This window comes from Podarcis raffonei, chromosome 2 (assembly GCF_027172205.1).
Source record: "Podarcis raffonei isolate rPodRaf1 chromosome 2, rPodRaf1.pri, whole genome shotgun sequence".
Classification (NCBI taxonomy): domain Eukaryota; kingdom Metazoa; phylum Chordata; class Lepidosauria; order Squamata; family Lacertidae; genus Podarcis; species Podarcis raffonei.
In genome coordinates this window covers 122,415,383-122,432,883 of record NC_070603.1, presented here as the reverse complement: position 1 = coordinate 122,432,883, position 17,501 = coordinate 122,415,383, and the positions used below count along the sequence as shown (strand labels likewise).

The 17,501-nt window shown below is 43.4% G+C and overlaps 1 pseudogene; it reads left to right on the top strand.

The window, feature by feature from the left end:
• LOC128408855 (zinc finger protein 658-like) overlaps positions 1-17,501 on the top strand; it is a 49,324-nt pseudogene that overhangs the window by 29,409 nt on the left and 2,414 nt on the right.

Genomic DNA, 17,501 nt, shown 5'->3' with positions numbered 1-17,501 from the left:
GCCAGGTAAAATAGCAAATACAGAATATATCAAGAGAAACAAAGAAGGCTCACTCCCCACTTTCGTTCCGACATTCCAGCTCCGTCATGATGATAATCCCTCTTCAACTCGAATCTTTTTAGCTCCTCAGTGACTGAATCAATTAGCAGAGTAACTTATCCCTCCTCACTCCGAGTATGCCCGTTAATTAAATCCAATTTCTCATCTTCAAGAACAGTAATCTGTTTGCTCATGGCAGCGACTTTGGAGAGTTGCCAAAGAGTTGCCATCCCCCAGCGCCCCCAGCCCCCTCATTCCTTTCCGGATTGGGGGCTGGTGTTGGGATTGGGAGGACGATTACCCCCATCTCATGCAACACAGCTGCAATGTTATTTTCAGCCTCTGCCATGGTGAGCCAAACCGGAAGTGCTGGCTGTGTGGCTCTCAGTACATTTCCGAGCACAATTCAAAGTGTTGGTGCTGACCTTTAAAGCCCTAAATGGTGGCAGCCCTGTAGACCTGAAGGAACGTTTCCATCAGCTTTTTCTTCTCAGTGGTGGTGCCCTCCCTGTGGAACGCCCTCCCTTCGGCTGACTACGTAACTTTTAGAAGACATCTGTGTTGGCTATTTGCAGTTTAGTAGCGCTGCAGAGAGCTTGCTGGGGAGACCATGCATTAAAAAGGACTCAGAAATAACTTAAACAAGGTTTTAATAACAAAAACGCCTTATACATTAAATACATCAACAACAAACCAGTAATGGGAGAGCTAGGTGCTGCTCCTTATATACTATACCCAAGTGCTGACACAGCTTGATTAACACAACTCAGCAGCACCTGCTATGTTTTACAGCTGCAAGATTGGGTCTCGTTATCTGCCTTGGCCCTGGCTCTTAAAGACATACACAACTTGTGAAATAATAACGAACCTTCACATTTTAAAGTGACCATTCAACAATCTGAAGGCAGCCCTGTATTGGGCAGTTTTTAATGTTTGATGTTTTACCATGTTTTATATATGCTCTTAAGCTGCCCAGCATGGCTGGGGAAACCCAAACATATGGATGGGGTATAAATAATAAAATCACCATCAGATGTTACAAAAAGTCTCACTAGGTTTGTGATTTGGATTACATTTTTGATTATGATCTTCCCTTAACTTTAGCAGGTAATCAAGACGAGAGTCATCTTTCTTGGGTCTCATCAGAAAGAACCAAGAATGAAGTCAAAGGAAAGACCTTTCAAGATCAACAAGAAACAAGACCACAAGAGAAAAACCAAGACGAGATTGGGAGGAATGATGGTCTTCTTATGCAGACTGATAACGGCCATAGAATCCCAGTCCAGAAAAAACATCAGAAGGGCAAGAGAACAAATGAGAGACCCTTAAGGGGCAAGACATTCCAAAGTAAATCTAAGTTCAATTCACACTGCAGAATCCACACAGAGGAGAAACCGTGTAAATGTTTGGTGTGTGGAAAGAATTTCAGTGACAGCTCTGGCCTAAAATCACATGAAAGAGTTCACGCAGGACAGGAATCATACAAATGCCTAGAATGTGGAAAGAGTTTCAAGCGCCACTTAAACCTTAAAATACACCAGAAAGTCCACAGCAGGGAGAAACCACATAGGTGCTCTGAGTGTGGAAAGAGCTTCAGTTGCAGGAGAAACCTTACAGAACATCAAAAACTTCACACAGGGGAGAAACCGCATACCTGTTTGGACTGTGGAAAGACCTTCCGTCACAGCTCAAGCCTTGCATCGCATCAAAAAACCCACACAGGGGAGAAGCCGTATAAATGTTTGGAGTGCGGAATGAGCTTCGCTCACAGCTCAAGTCTTATATCGCACCAAAGAATTCACACAGGAGAGAAATCTTATAAATGTACGGAGTGCGGAAGGAGCTTTGCCCATGAATGTAGCCTTACTTCACATAAGAGAACCCACACAGGGGAGAAACCATATAAATGCTTGGAATGTGGAAAGAGCTTCAGCCAGAGTTCACACCTTAGTTCTCATAAGAGAACTCACACTGGTGAGAAGCCATATAAATGCTTTGAGTGTGGGAAGAGCTTCAGTCAGAGTTCACACCTTACTGTGCATGAGCGAATCCATACAGGGGAAAAACCATATAAATGTGTGACATGTGGAAAGAGCTTTAGTAACTGCACATACCTCGTTAGCCATCGCAGAATCCATACAGGGGAGAAGCCATATAAGTGCTTTGAGTGTGGAAAGAGCTTCAGCCAGGTTACAAGCCTTCACATACATCAAAAAATTCACAGAGGTGAAAAACCGTATGCATGTTTTGAGTGTGGAAAGAGCTTCACTCAAAGCTCAAGCCTTAAATATCATCAAAGAATTCACACAGGGGTGAAACCATATACCTGTTTTGAGTGTGGAAAGAACTTCAGTCACAGCACAAGCCTTACATCGCACCAAAGAATTCACACAGGGGAGAAACCATATAAATGTTTGGAGTGTGGAAAGAGATTTGCACATGGATCTACGCTTACTTCTCATAAAAGAACTCACATGGGATAAACCATATATGTGCTAGGAATGTGGGAAAAGATTTGGTCAGATTTCACAACTCATTTTGCATAAGCGAATCAAGAGGAAAGAAATATTTAGGTGCTTGTAATGCGGAAAGCATTTTAATTAGAGTACCGCTGTTGCTAAACTTCATGGAATTCATACAAGATTTCACATGGGAGAAATCGTACACCTGCTGTCACGAAGGTGCCGTCAACCACAGGGCTGGCTGGCTTGCCTGGTGAAATCAGTGGTGCTGTGAGCTTCTTTCGCTTCTTTCATTTAAATCAACAAAAACACACAGAAACATGGAATGTACGTCCTCAAAAACCTGAGCTGTTGCCTAGAGTGTGTGTTCCTGCCCCCAGCAGCTACTTCCTGGCCTTGAGTCCCTTCCTGTTGTCTACGGGGGCCACTAATGGAATCTCTCTGTGTGTGTTTGGCTTTCTGCTCTGTGAGATGAAGGGCACGCCTGGTTGTAGGGGAAGGAGGGGACTCCAGTATACTAGAGACATCGTGTCGCTTGGCTGCTGTGATATTTCTAACGCAACAGGCTCCTGTCTCTGTTCAGGGCTGGAGCACCTGCTATCTTGTTCCTGTTGATCCACTATTTCCCAGCTCCTTCCTTCCTTCTGCGGTGTGTCCCATCTCAAACTACCACAAATCTAGGTCCATACTCCCTTCCTCTTCACCCTCTCTGAAGCCTATTGGAGTGGCAGTCTCCACCACTCTTGCTCATCTCATCTTTGAAAACAGACCAAAGGATGGCCTAATATGGTCACACTCTTATCTAAGGAAGCATGTTATGTGGAAAGGCAGGGACAGGCCTGGGCATCATGTACTGCTTCTGAACTCCTGCAGGTTTCTGGCTGGTGCTCTTGGGTACAAGATGGTGCCTTCCATGGACCTTGGGTTGATCCTGCAAAACAGTTATTGAAAGCGGACCAGGATTCATTGCTTTTGTTTTGTAGCAGTTGGGTAATTTGATTGTAGTTGGTAACGAGGCATTTCCCTTCTTTCCTCCAGGTATGTCCCACCTTTTCCTTGTAACTTCTAGATGAATTAAAGCATTATATTTGAGCATTATCATGGGGGTCAGAGTAATACATTTTGTTACATGTGTGCTGTTGTAGTTACCTTTTTCTGGAAAGGTGGAATATAATCAGGTATACCTATAAATGCACATGCACAAAAACACATGCATACTCAGAAATAATAAAATTCCTCGCTTATAAACCCCTGGAGGAGGAAGCAACGCCTTGAAGCAACATTCCAACATATTGTTAGTTACAAGCAGGCGAACTAATTCAGATTAACACCATCAGCTTCTGTCCATCTTTATAGAATAAGTAAAAAAGCTATATTCTTAACCATATTGGATTATCTTTTTTTAAAAAGGGAAGGGGGAAATTGAGTTCCCCTAAGTGTTTTCATTTTGAAAATCTTAACGCACTTCTAGTCATGCAAATTCTTCATAGCTTTCCTGAAAGCTCTAATGGAAACTTTTGGAACAGGGCAGAATTAAAGCAGTAAACAGCTCCATTTTAGGAAGAAAGTGAAGAAAACTGCCTTTTAAAAAAATACAGTGGTACCTCAGGTTACAGACGCTTCAGGTTACAGACTCTGCTAAGTCAGAAATAGTACCTCAGGTTAAGAACTTAGCTTCAGGATGAGAACAGAAATCGTGTGGCGGCGGCAGCAGGAGGCCCCATTAGCTAAAGTGGTACCTCAGGTTAAGAACAGTTTCAGGTTAAGAATGGACCTCCAGAACAAATTAAGTTCTTAACCCAAGGTACCACTGTAGTTGTTTATTCAATGTTGAATATTTATATACAGAATGATAAAAAGTACAAAAATGCAGATACTATGGACGTTAATAGTTTAAGGAATAAATTCACAATAAACAATCCCTGTGTACCTGTGTGTGTATATGGGGAGAGAGGAAGGAGGGGAGGAAAGTGTATCTGAAGGAATGGCTTGTGGTCTCAAGGATATGACATTCACTATTTACTCATACGCTTCAGGTTACAGACTCTGCTAACCCAGAAATAGTACCTCGGGTTAAGAACTTTGCTTCAGGATGAGAACAGAAATTGTGGTCCGGTGGCGCAGCAGCAGCAGCAGCGGGAGGCCGCATTAGCTAAAGTGGTGCTTCAGGTTAAGAACAGTTTCAGGTTAAGAACGGACCTCTGGAACGAATTAAGTACTTAACCTGAGGTACCACTGTAGAAGACATTGCAATTATTCGGCCTGGAACTTGCCAGAGCCTGGAGTTCAGTTGCCAAGTCACCTCTGTCCCGAAGGGGGCATAGCTGGCAAACCTGCAGAGGTGAGAAAAGCCATGGGGGGCCGAAGGTGATTGACTATATGGGACTGGCTGAGATGACGGGCAGAATCCGTGACCAAGGGAAAGAGACGGTGGAAAAAGATTGGAAGAAATTTAAACTTTATCTTAAGAACTGTTGTAAAATTATTGAGTGTTAAAATGTCATGGGTAAGGTAAAGCAGATTTGCAGCGATAAATGACTGGGTAAGAGAAAAAGGTTAAAGAAAGTGAATTATAAGTAATTGAGATCAGGGGTTGCTGAAAAAGTTTAAAACAGGGATGCAGAAAAGGGAGGCATGGGGAAGTCGTCGAAATTGGGCATAAGGAAAAAAGGTTATGAAATTATACATGTTTATATGTTTGTTTGTCTTTGTATTGTTATTTGTAATGTGTTATAATATATGTTGGAAAATCAATAAAAATTTTATATATAAAAAAAAGAAAAGCCATGGGGGGCAACCAGTGTGAGCGGAGAGGAGCCCCTCCGAAGTTTTGGAGGGAAGATCTTGAGAGGCCAGGGGCTGAGCTGGATTGGAAAGCAGTAAATAAAATGGAAACATTTCTTTTAAATAAAAGCATACATGTGCTAGGAACTCCGCAAGAGCTGAGCTATTGTTTAGAATAGAACAGAATGAATTGTAAGAATACTATTTAAGAACCTATTTATAAACTGAAAACAAGATTAGATGAGAAAATAAATATAATCAGCCCAACAGTTACCAATAAAGTGCATGTATTACTCAGCCATAAATAAAACTTCCAAAAATCCAACTTTGTTAGGAAGCACCCTAAATTGACAGCCTTTATAGCATATTTAACCTGAAGACTGGGGAAAGTCATTCTACACTTCAAGGTGGGATCCAAGGAATCGCTTCTGTCAACCGGAGGGAAAGTTCTGTTGAACAAATGAAATTGTTGGAGAGGCGAAGGAGGAAATGGTTGGAATGTTGATGAGAGAGAGAAATGCAAGATGGGGCATCATGTTGGGCTGCGACAGATTGTAATCATAAAATCATAGAGTTGGAAGAGACCACAAGGGCCATCGAGTCCAACCCCCTGCCAAGCAGGAAACACCATCAGAGCACTCCTGACATATGGTTGTCAAGCCTTTGCTTAAAGACCTCCAAAGAAGGAGACTCCACCACACTCCTTGGCAGCAAATTCCACTGTCGAACAGCTCTTACTGTCAGGAAGTTCTTCCTAATGTTTAGGTGGAATCTTCTTTCCTGCAGTTTGGATCCATTGCTCCGTGTCCGCTTCTCTGGAGCAGCAGAAAACAACCTTTCTCCCTCCTCTATGTGACATCCTTTTATATATTTGAACATGGCTATCATATCACCCCTTAACCTCCTCTTCTCCAGGCTAAACATGCCCAGCTCCCTTAGCCGTTCCTCATAAGGCATCGTTTCCAGGCTTTTGACCATTTTGGTTGCCCTCCTCTGGACACGTTCCAGTTTGTCAGTGTCCTTCTTGAACTGTGGTGCCCAGAACTGGACACAGTACTCCAGGTGAGGTCTGACCAGAGCAGAATACAGTGGCACTATTATGGATTGCTTCAGAAGTCGGTTCAGCAACAAATTGGGGGGTGGGAGGAATCACCCCCAACCGCCCTGTATTTCGCCAGAAGAAAGCTAGCAACCCTACTTTATGGGGTACAAAGAAGCAGAATCTGCAATGTCCCCAGCATGAATGTCCTCCATGCGAGGGAGGAGATTCTGCAGCGCGGAAGACTGTGCCTTTTGCAAGGTAGGAAGAAAGAGGGATATATTTTTTTTGGGGGGGGGGAGGGGGCTCCTGTGCCAGAGCAGCTGCTTTGTAGGAGAGAAGCCCTCCGGGGGAGGAGCATGCATGGGGTTGCACCCCACAATTGAGCCCCCAAAGAGCTGTGGGGAGAACAAAGGACCTCGAGGGGTGCAGGGGCACCCCAGGAGGAGAGCAAGGCAAGAAGGCGAGGCGGGGGAGGGAGTGAGTTGTAGGGTGGGGTAGGAACCCCCCCCTAAAAGGAAAGGGGGCAGGATGGCTATGGGGAGAGGAGGACGGAGGCATGGATGTTTTGGAAAGAAAGGGGTCGAGTAGAGAGGGCAGGATTAGACCAAAGGGGGGGGGGGTCTTGGATCGGGGACTTTCTGCCTGCTTAGGAGATGCTCCGCTCTTGAGCTACAGCCCCTTCCCCTAAAGTGGGGTTGGGGGAGGAGGTGGAATGGAGGGAGGCAGCCCTGTCACAGCTCCAGGCTGGCAGAGAAAGAAGGAAGCCAAAAAAGGAATGTTTTTAATGATGGTGGGTAGAATCATAGAATCATAGAGTTGGAAGAGACCACAAGGGCCATCGAGTCCAACCCCCTGCCAAGCAGGAAACACCATCAGAGCACTCCTGACATATGGTTGTCAAGCCTCTGCTTAAAGACCTCCAAAGAAGGAGACTCCACCACACTCCTTGGCAGCAAATTCCACTGTTGAACAGCTCTTACTGTCAGGAAGTTCTTCCTAATGTTTAGGTGGAATCTTCTTTCTTGTAGTTTGGATCCATTGCTCCGTGTCCGCTTCTCTGGAGCAGCAGCTGAAGATCCTCTTTCAGGCATGACTCCACTTTCCTCACATGGTGGGGTCCAGGAGGAAGGGGCCCCTCTTTTACCAAGGAAACTGCAAGTGGATGCCCACACCTAGGCAGGCCTATCTTTCACCAGGAAAATATGTTGGGTGGGAAAATGCCTGCAGGGCCTCTGAGGCTGCCTTTGCTTCTATCTCCCTCCCAGGAACCTGCATCTTCTGAGCTCCTCAGGAAGGATGGAAGAGTCTGATCCTGCAAACCTAGCGAGGATGGAAGGGGGAAGATGGACGGTTGACCTGGTCCGGCTGCCTCCCACAACCTCTGACCGTTCCCCTCCAGGACCCTCAGAGAGATCTGCTGAGTGGCAGGGAATGGAGATGGGGGCATGGAGGGATGGGGAGTGGAAAGTCTGTTGCAAGATAAGTGGGCACAAGATGTTGGACATAATATTATGTTCGCTGACTGGGAACAGTTATGGACCACAGGTATGAAGTTTACGGCATGCAATGCCTTAAGAGAGAATATTATGAAAATGATATACAGGTGGTACATGACCCCAGTCAAGCAGGCAAAAATTTATCACTTGCCCGATAATAAATGTTGGAAATGTAAAGAAACAGAAGGTACATTCTTTCACCTTTGGTGGACGTGCCCAAGGATTAAGGTTTTCTGGGAGATGATATATAATGAATTGAAAAAGGTATTTAAATATACCTTCTTGAAGAAACCAGAGGCCTTTCTTCTGGGCATAGTCGGCCAACAGGTGCTAAAGAAGGACAGAACTTTTTTTATGTATGCCAGAACAGCAGCAAGAATACTTATCGCAAAGTATTGGAAGACACAAGACCTACCCACCCTGGAAGAATGGCAGATGAAGGTGATGGACTATATGGAATTGGCAGAAATGACCGGCAGAATCCGAGACCAGGGAGAAGAGTCGGTGGAAGAAGATTGGAAGAAATTTAAAGACTATTTACAGAAATATTGCAAAATTAATGAATGTTAGAATGATGTTGGATTGAAAGTTATGTGGTTTTTAGCTATAATGCTATAAGGAGTATGAAAAAAATGGACTATTAATAAGCAAAAATCTAATGTTACATTATTTTAAGATTAAAGATTAGGATAAGCAAAGAGGGGAAGGATTTGCTGAACTGACAAATTAAACTGGAATACAAAAAGGGAGGTTATAGGAGGTCCGGAAATTAAGTAAATGAAAGAATGTAATGGAAAGATGGAACTGTTTTTTTTAATTTGTATTTTTCTGTTCCTTTTTTCATTTTGTAAAACTTTAATAAATATTTTATATAAAAAAAAGAAAAGAAAGTCTGTTGCAAGATAAATCCCTGCAGGTTCCCTTTGCTACTGCCTCCCTCCCAGGAACCTGCAGCTTGTTTAAACTTCTGGGTCCTGCAAAACAGTTTCAAAGAGGCTGGATCTGTGATCCTAGAAATGAGCTGAGCTGGGGCTCCCAACCTCCAGCACCATCTGAGGCTGAGTTACAGGGGGTTGGAGGGGAGGAGAAATGGATGGATGGGCGGGGGGGGGGGGAGAGGGAACCCCCCCCAAGTGAGCAGAAAAGACAGGGGGGAGAAAAGGCAAGAAAGTCTTGACTGGAAGAATGGAGGGGAAGAGGACCAATGTGGTTCTGTGTGTCAGAAGAGGGAGAATATGCACAGCAGTCCTTTGCAGATTTACTCCTAAGTAAGCTCCGCTGAGTTCAATGGGATCTACTTTCAGGTCACTACTGAGCGTACCATGCCGGCCTTAAGAAAGATAGAGGAAGCAGACAGATTAATTTGGAATCACAAAAACATGTTTAAAAACTGTTGGGGATTGTTGCAGAGGGGATGTCCAGCGGCAGGAGAATATCTAGGGCAGGAGAATTCCCTGCAGGGCTGCTGAGACTTCCTATGCTTCTTTTTCCGTCTCGGGAAAATGCCGCTTGTTTTGCCTTCTGAGCTCCTCAGGAAGGATGAAAGAGTCTGATTCTCCTGGTATGCCTCTCCTGGTATGCTCCGCAGAAGACCTTAAGGTCCATCAGTAATCATAGTTTAGAGGTCCCGGGCCCTAAGGAAGTCAGATTATCCTCCCTCAGGGCCAGGGCCTTCTCAGTGATGGCTCCGACCTGGTGGAATGCTCTCTGCTATGAGACCAGGGCCCTGCAGGATTTAACTTCCTTCCGCGGGGCCTGTAAGACAGAGCTATTCCACCTGGCTTTCAATTTCAACTTAGCCTGATCTTTTATTCCCCTTCCTTCCCTCCACCTTCCCTTTTTATGAAGATTACCTGCTCTGGGATCCCACAGCTAATTCTCCCCTGGTCTCCTCGCTGGCCCAAATAGGACTAATTTAGCCAGCTAGCCCTGGTGATCATCTAATGTTTATTGGATGGATTTCCCCCTAATTTGATTTTTGAATTCTGAATTTATTGTTATTCATGTGTTATACTGTATTTTATGCTGTTTTTTGTTGCATCAATTAAGTGTTTTAAATTTGTTCTTAGCTGCCCTGAGCCCGATGTTCTGAACCAGGAAGGGGCGGGATATAAAGATTTATTTATTTATTTATTTATTTATTTATTTATTTATTTATGTTATTGTTATTGTTATTGTTATTGTTATTGTTATTGTTATTGTGCAAACCTAGTGAGGATGGAAGGAGGAAGATGGACGGTTGACCTGGTCAGGCTGTCTCCCACCACCTCTGACTGTTCTCTCCCAGGACCTTCAGAGAGATCTGGTGAGTCCCAGGGAATGGAGATGGGGACATGGGGAGATGTTGGGGGGTGAGGAAGCTCCCCTGGCAAGAAAACGAGGAAGGCTGCAGGGCCGCTTGGATTGCTACAATGTGCTCTAGGTGGGGCTGCTTTTGAAGGTGACTTGGCAACTACAATTAATCCAGAAACAGCAGCTCAACTGGTGACTAGGAGCAGTTGCCGGGACCATATAACACCAGTCTTAAAGGATCTACATTGGTTCAGAGTATGTTTACGAGCACAACTCCGAGCCAGTGTTGGTGCTGACCTTTAAAGCCCTAAACAGACTCGGCCCTGTACACCTGAAGGAGCGTCTAGCAATAAGCGTACACTTTCACTCCTTGCAGTAGGAGAAAAGGTTTCATCAAAGCTTTCACCTTTTCTTTGAGTAAAGCCTCGTGCTACCAGCCTGGCTTTATACTTAACACCACCATCTGCCAAGTGTTTTATTTTATACACCCATCTACAGCCCACTGCCTTTATTCCTTCTGGCAATGGCTCAATGGTAAAGACATTGTGTTCTGCTAAAGATTTCATTTCTGCTTTCACTGCATTTTTCCACCTTACTATTTCCTGGTGTGGTAACCTTAAAACCTCCTCATAATCACGAGGTTCTTTCTTCACATCAACAGTTTTAACTTCTTGTATAGTAAACCTTTCTGGAGGTACCCCCTTATTGCTTCTTTGTGATCTTCTAACTTGAACACTTTCCCCCTCTGAACTATCTTCCCCTTCTGATTCATCTTGCTCAGGAGAAATTGGTTCAGCTTTAGGAGATTGTGTACTGGGATCCTTATCCTCTGAATCCTCACCACTATTACTTTCAGAACTTTCTTTAATTTGTGGCTTTTCTTCCTCAGATTTCACAAATTTACCTGTATCATCAGAAGATAAAACAACTTCTGAATTTCCATGTAAACGAGCCCAACCATCTTGCTCACAAAACTCTGCATGTCTTGATATCACAACTCTGCCATGCCCTAGTGCAAAACGATACCCCTTTGACCAAGTTTGATAGCCAACAAACCTAAGTTTCCTTGCCTTGGGTTCTCCTTTCCTCCTCTGTCCTTTTGGGATGTGAACCCAAGCCCAGCAACCAAAAGTTTTAACATGGTCTAAAAAGGGTTTTTTTCCATAAAGCAAAAAATGAGGGGTATTGTTTATGGTAGAATGAAACAATCTGTTCTGTACGTAGTTAGCACACAGAATTCCTTCCCCCCCAATACTTCCTGGATAAGCCAGAATCACATAGCATAGAATCTAGCATTGTTTGCAAAGACCTTATCTTGGGTTCTGCAACTGAATTTTCTTCAGGCGAAAAAGGACATGATTTACGGTGACTAATGCCACGCTTTTTCAACCAGACCTGGAGGGCTTCAGACATGAACTCGCCTCCACGATCACTCTGCAACTGGGTAACTTTGTAGGGAAACTGCCTTTCTATATAGTTGACCCAGTTCTTAATCAGTTGACCAGTTTCACTTTTGTGTTTTAACAAGTATACCCAAGTATACCTGCTATAATCATCCACAAGAACCAAAAAAAACTTTGCTCCTCCTTCAGACTCTGCAAATGGCCCACAAAGGTCTGAATGTACTAAAGCAAATGGCCTCTTGCTAATTCTAGTACTTTCAGGATAAGACCCTCGCTTACTTTTAGACTCCTTGCAGGTATTGCAGTCTAGAAAAACTGAGCATTTTTTCATTTTTATTCCCTTGCTTAATTCTGGCATTTTTGCAATACTGCGGAAATTGGCATGCCCCAAACGACGATGCCACAGATGCTGGCACTCATCATGCAAGGCTCTATTACAGGCTTTAACACATGCCCCAGACTCACTTACTACCTGGTCTTTCAAAACAAACAAACCATTTTGTAGTGACGCTGTAACCACTTTTCCAGCTTTCTCTATTTTACAGCCTGAACCAGAGAAGGTTACTTTAAATCCCTGCTTAACAAGACTTGTAACTGAAAGCAAATTATTTTCTAAACTTGGTACACATAAAACATTGGTAAACTTGGTATTTAAACAGTTGATATTCACACTACCCTTTCCAGCTGACTCATGCACTGTTCCGTCAGCTAGTACTACATTTACAGATTTACAAGGCTGCTTTTCTACAAGGGTTTGTGCAGACTTAACAAAGATGTTTGTCGCTGCTGAGTCTAAAATCCAGTCTTGTCCAACGTCGTGACTGGTGCCTCGAACTGCTGCAGAAACATACTGGACTCGACTCTTCCTGTCTCCTCGCTTCCCAGCAAACGCAGGCCGCCCTTTTCTTGTGTTTTCTCCCACAGACACAGTGCACTGACGTACTAAATGCTTGGTTGACCCACAACGATAGCATCTTCTGACTGTGAAAGCTGCTTCCTCTCTGTGGTCAACAGCCTCTTTAGGTTGCCGCTCATCTGTTGCATATCTTTTACTGGACTGCCTCCCATTTCTGGAGTTACGGTGAGGGGTTGTGGCCTTCCTCTCATGGCGTCCTTCCTCCTCATCAAGCAAACGCCCAGTTAAGAAATGCATTGTTAATTGGCTTTCTGGGATTGCCTCCAGAGTCATCACTAAATTGTCCCATGACTCAGGAAGTGAAGACAGCACAATATAAACCTTTCTCTGTTCAGAAAAATGTTCCCCAAGTTCATTTAACTGTGAACATAAATCACGCATTCTTTGAAGGTGTGATGAAACACATTCACCCTCACTTAGTCTGGCTCGGTACAGAGCTCTCATTAGAGTAATTTTGCTGCCAGCAGTGTCTCTAATATGTATGGCTCTCAGTGCTTGCCAAATCTCACTTGCTGTTTCAAGGTCTCGCACATGAGATAACTGAGACTTCTCTAAACTCAAAATTAAATTGGCATAGGCTTTGTCCTCCAGCCTTTGGTCTGCTTCATCTACTTCTTCATCCTCCTCTTTTGCAGGAGGGTTAACAATAACAGTCCAACATTGTTCTTTAAAAACGCCTGCATTTGTAAACTCCATGACATATAATTGGACTCTCCCAGTTTCTCTACTGGAAAATAGGAAGCTCCCCCTTGAGCTCCTGCTCCAAGTCCAGCCATGGCTCCACCCAGCTTTCAGCTTTCCACTCAGTCCTTACTCACACGTGGCTTGAAGAAATGTTCGGCTCCTGGTCTCAAACAGACACTCCCTGCCGATGCCTTCACACAGCCAGCTGCTTGAGAAACGCTGAGTTGCTTCCAGTCTCTGGGTTCTTTTCACGCTCTGTCTCTGCCCACTCAGGACTGGGGACTGGGCCCATAACCTGTTGGAGGGGGATTTCCAGCTGGTGGCAGAGGACAGAGTGACTCCAGGAGACATAGGTGTAAAAACCCAAACTAAAACAAAGACTTTATTACTAAGCAAATAAACACAAACTCTGGTGGGTGTTATTCCTGCTGGCAGGCTACAAAACTCAGCTTTTTCCTTTATAGCAATGGTCACCTGCAGCCAATTAATCCCAGAAACTCCGTAAAGGTATAAACACATGTTTCTGTGCCGAATGTTCCCTAACACTGCTTTGTGTCCGAAACCAGGTTGCTCCTGTGATGTACTGAGATCGCCCCACGGTTGCCATGCATGACCAACACAACACCTGACCTTACTTCTCCTGGCTCCTTCTGGTTGTTGTTTGCTTGCTGTAGGAAGAGCTGGCTAAAGACGCTTCTGCAATGGCCTTGGAAGGCTAAACTATTTTTTTTTTTAAATGAGCCAAGATGCAATTCAAGCAACGGTGTGAGTTTTGCTTCTGTCTGGGAGGGAGATGCTGTAAAGATGGGTGCCATGATGAACTTTTTACTGTGGTTTATTTCTATAGATCACGGCACTGGGACAGTTGACATAATTTTATTTATTGATTTATTTAATGAATTTATATACCTCCCTATACCCGGGGTTCTGAGGGCAGTTCTGGGGGCCTCAGGGCAGTGAATTGATATAGAATTTGATATGAAAAGAGATCCCCATGGTGACCTATTTTGACCCTGATGTCAGTCCTCAGCTTTATTATTATTATAATTATTATTATTATTAAACGTGTCCTGGAAGTTATGAGTAAATAATTTTAGGAAACTGTGTTTTTAAAAAAGTTTAATTGTAAAATAGTACAACGGGTATAGTCGGAAGGTTCATCATTTTTGTTATTCCTTATTTTAAATGAAATTAATTTCTACTTCTTTTTCTTTTTCTATTTTTTATGTTTTCTTTCTTTTCTTCTTTCTCTTTTGTAATTTACATGATTATTTGCAAAATATAATGTTTGTATTGTATGCATTTCAAGGCTTCTTTATAATAAAGGAATTTTTTTTTAAAAAAGGAAGTTACGAGTAAATATTCTCACATCCTCGTGCTTAATGTCAAGATCAGCACAGTAATCTTGTGTTTCAAGCAAATTTTATTGCATAGACAATAGAAGCTACCAAATATACACTCAGGAAACAAGTAGGATAACAATTTTTTACTAGGGTTGCACCCTTTCAACTACCAACTTGTTTACTAAAGGTAAACAAAAATGGGAAACAGAAGGCACTCACAGGAAACAATGTAACAGAGGAGTAAAGGTACAGTGGTACCTTGGTTCTCAAACGCATTAGTACTCAAACAACTTGGAATTCAAACTCCAAACCCAGAAGTAAATGTTCTGGTTTGTGAACTTTTTTTGGAAGCCGAAAATGCTCCATTTTGATTGTTACGCTTCTGATTTGAGTGTCCCATTCCTGTTCTGAGTGCCTCCACCCAGGAGGTTTGAATACGGAATCAGATTTCAACTGCTTTATTTAAGGATTTTTACACGTGGCTTCTATTTGTGTTTGCTATGTTAGATTTTGTATACTGTATCTTTAAATTTCCTGAAATTGCCTTTGATCTGCTACACCTGTGGATAGCCTTTTAAATTCCAATAGAGTTCTGCTATCGGTATCAGTCTACTGCACTTGCTAGTGAGAACTGATCCATCGTCATTATTTTTACCCGAGAGGACAATTTATTGGGTATGTATTTGTCATTCATTTATTTGTGTTTATTGATATGCAGGTTGGTCATTTCAATGTCTGTTTTACAATTTAATGTTATGTATTCAATTTCATTGTCAGCTGATGAAGAATTATCCTTGAAACAGTTCACCTTTCCTAGAAAAATTGCTTTCTCCTGCTTGCTGCTGCATTCTATAGCGCTTCAAATTAATCATTCCTACGTTTGGAGCACCTATCACTGCGATAATCCTGGATTTTGACTCCTGAAAGGCATCTCGCCTCCATTGTGGTGTTCCCTGATAACGATTGATTACTATTTCTTTCCTATCAACTTTTGCATAACTATGCATGTATCAGAGGTTGATGTTTATGATGTGTAAATATGACAGCTTGATCAAATCATTGGTAATACATTATTAGCCGCGTGTTGCTTTTAGGTCTGTTCAGATTACTCCAAGGGACTCTGGCAAGGAGGGGTGTGTGCTTTGTGGGGTCGCCATAGCCCGAATCCGCAACATCCTTAGCACCATACAGTTTGGGTGGGGGTGGGAGAGATACTGGCTCTTCAAGGGTTAAAGGCAGCGATTAAATTATTATAGAGGACTTGGGGGGGAGGGGGGGGAAAGCCTCACTTCCTTCTCCTTTTATCACATCCTCCTGCATTTGAAAAGCTGGGAGGGAGGGAGATTCTTTGCAAGGAAGGAAAAAGAGGGAGATTTTTTTTGGGGGGGGAGGCTCCAGTGTGTTGTAGTGGTTAAGAGCGGTAGTCACATAATCTGGGGAACCGGGTTCGCGTCTCCGCTCCTCCACATGCAGCTGCTGGGTGACCTTGGGCCAGTCACACTTCTCTGAAGTCTCTCAGCCTCACTTACCTCACAGAGTGTTTGTTGTGGGGGAGGAAGGGAAAGGAGAATGTTAGCCGCTTTGAGACTCCTTAAAGGGAGTGAAAGGCGGGATATCAAATCCAAACTCTTCTTCTTCTTCTTCCAGAGGGGCATGGCCTCTTTTATCTTAGATGCGGCCCTGTCTGGGGGGGGGGCGTGTTCCAGGCATGACTCCACTTTCCTTGCATGGTGGGGTTCAGGAAACTGCAAGTGGGAGCTCCACACCTAGGCTGGGTTATCATTCATCCAGCAAATTGTCTTGGGCAGGAAAATGCCTGCAGGGCCTCTGAGGCTGCCTTTGCTTCTTCCTCCCTCCCAGGAACCTGCAGCTTCTGAGCTCTTCAGTCCAAGCGAGGATGGAAGGAGGAAGATGGACGGTTGACCTGGTCAGGCTGTCTCCTACAGCCTTCCAATGTTCCTTCCCAGGACCCTCAGTAGGATCTGGTGAGTTGCAGAGAATGAAGATGGGGACATTGAGGGATGCTGGGAGTGAGGAAGCTCCCCTTGCAAGAAAACGAGGAAGAATGCAGGGCCAGAGCTCCGGGCTAGCAAAGATAAAAGAAAGAAAGGAAGGAAAGGAAGGAAAGGAAGGAAGGAAATGAATGTTTTCTAATGGTGACATGGGCGTAGCCAGGAACTGGGAACAGTTATGGACCACCAGTATAAAGTTTACGGCATGTAATGCCTTAAGAGAGAATATTATGAAAATGATTTATAGGTGGTACATGACCCCAGTCAAGCTTGCAAAAATCTATCATTTGCCCAATAATAAATGCTGGAAATGTAAGGAAACTGAAGGTACTTTCTATCACCTTTGGTGGACGTGCCCAAGGATTAAGGTCTTCTGGGAAATGATCTATAATGAAATTAAGAAGGTTCTTAAGTGTACCTTTCATAAGAAACCAGAGGCTTTTCTCCTGGGCATGGTAGGCCAATTGGTGTCAAAGAAAGATAGGACGTTCTTTATGTACGCTACAACAGCAGCAAGAGTTCTTTTAGCAAAGTATTGGAAGACACAAGAACTACCCACGCTGGAAGAATGGCAGACGAAGGTGATAGACTATATGGGACTGGCTGAGATGACGGGCAGAATCCGGGACCAAGGAAAAGAGACGGTGGAAGAAGATTGGAAGAAATTTAAACTTTATCTTAAGAACTGTTGTAAAATTAATGAGTGCTAAAATGCCATGGGTAATGTAAAATACATTTGCAGTGGTAAATGATTGGGTAAGAGAAAAAACGATTAAAGAAAGTGAACCATAAGTAATTGAGATCAGGGGTTGCTGAAAAAGTTGAAATAGGGATGCAGGAAAGGGAGGCATGGGGAAGTCATTGAAATTTGGCTTAAGAAAAAGAGGTTATGAAGTTATACGTGTTTATATGTTTGTTTGTTTATGTATTGTGTGTTGTGATGTGTCTTATTTTAGGTTGGAAAACTAATAAAAAATTATATATAAAAAAGCAAAGATAAAAGAAAGAAAGGAAGGAAATGAATGTTT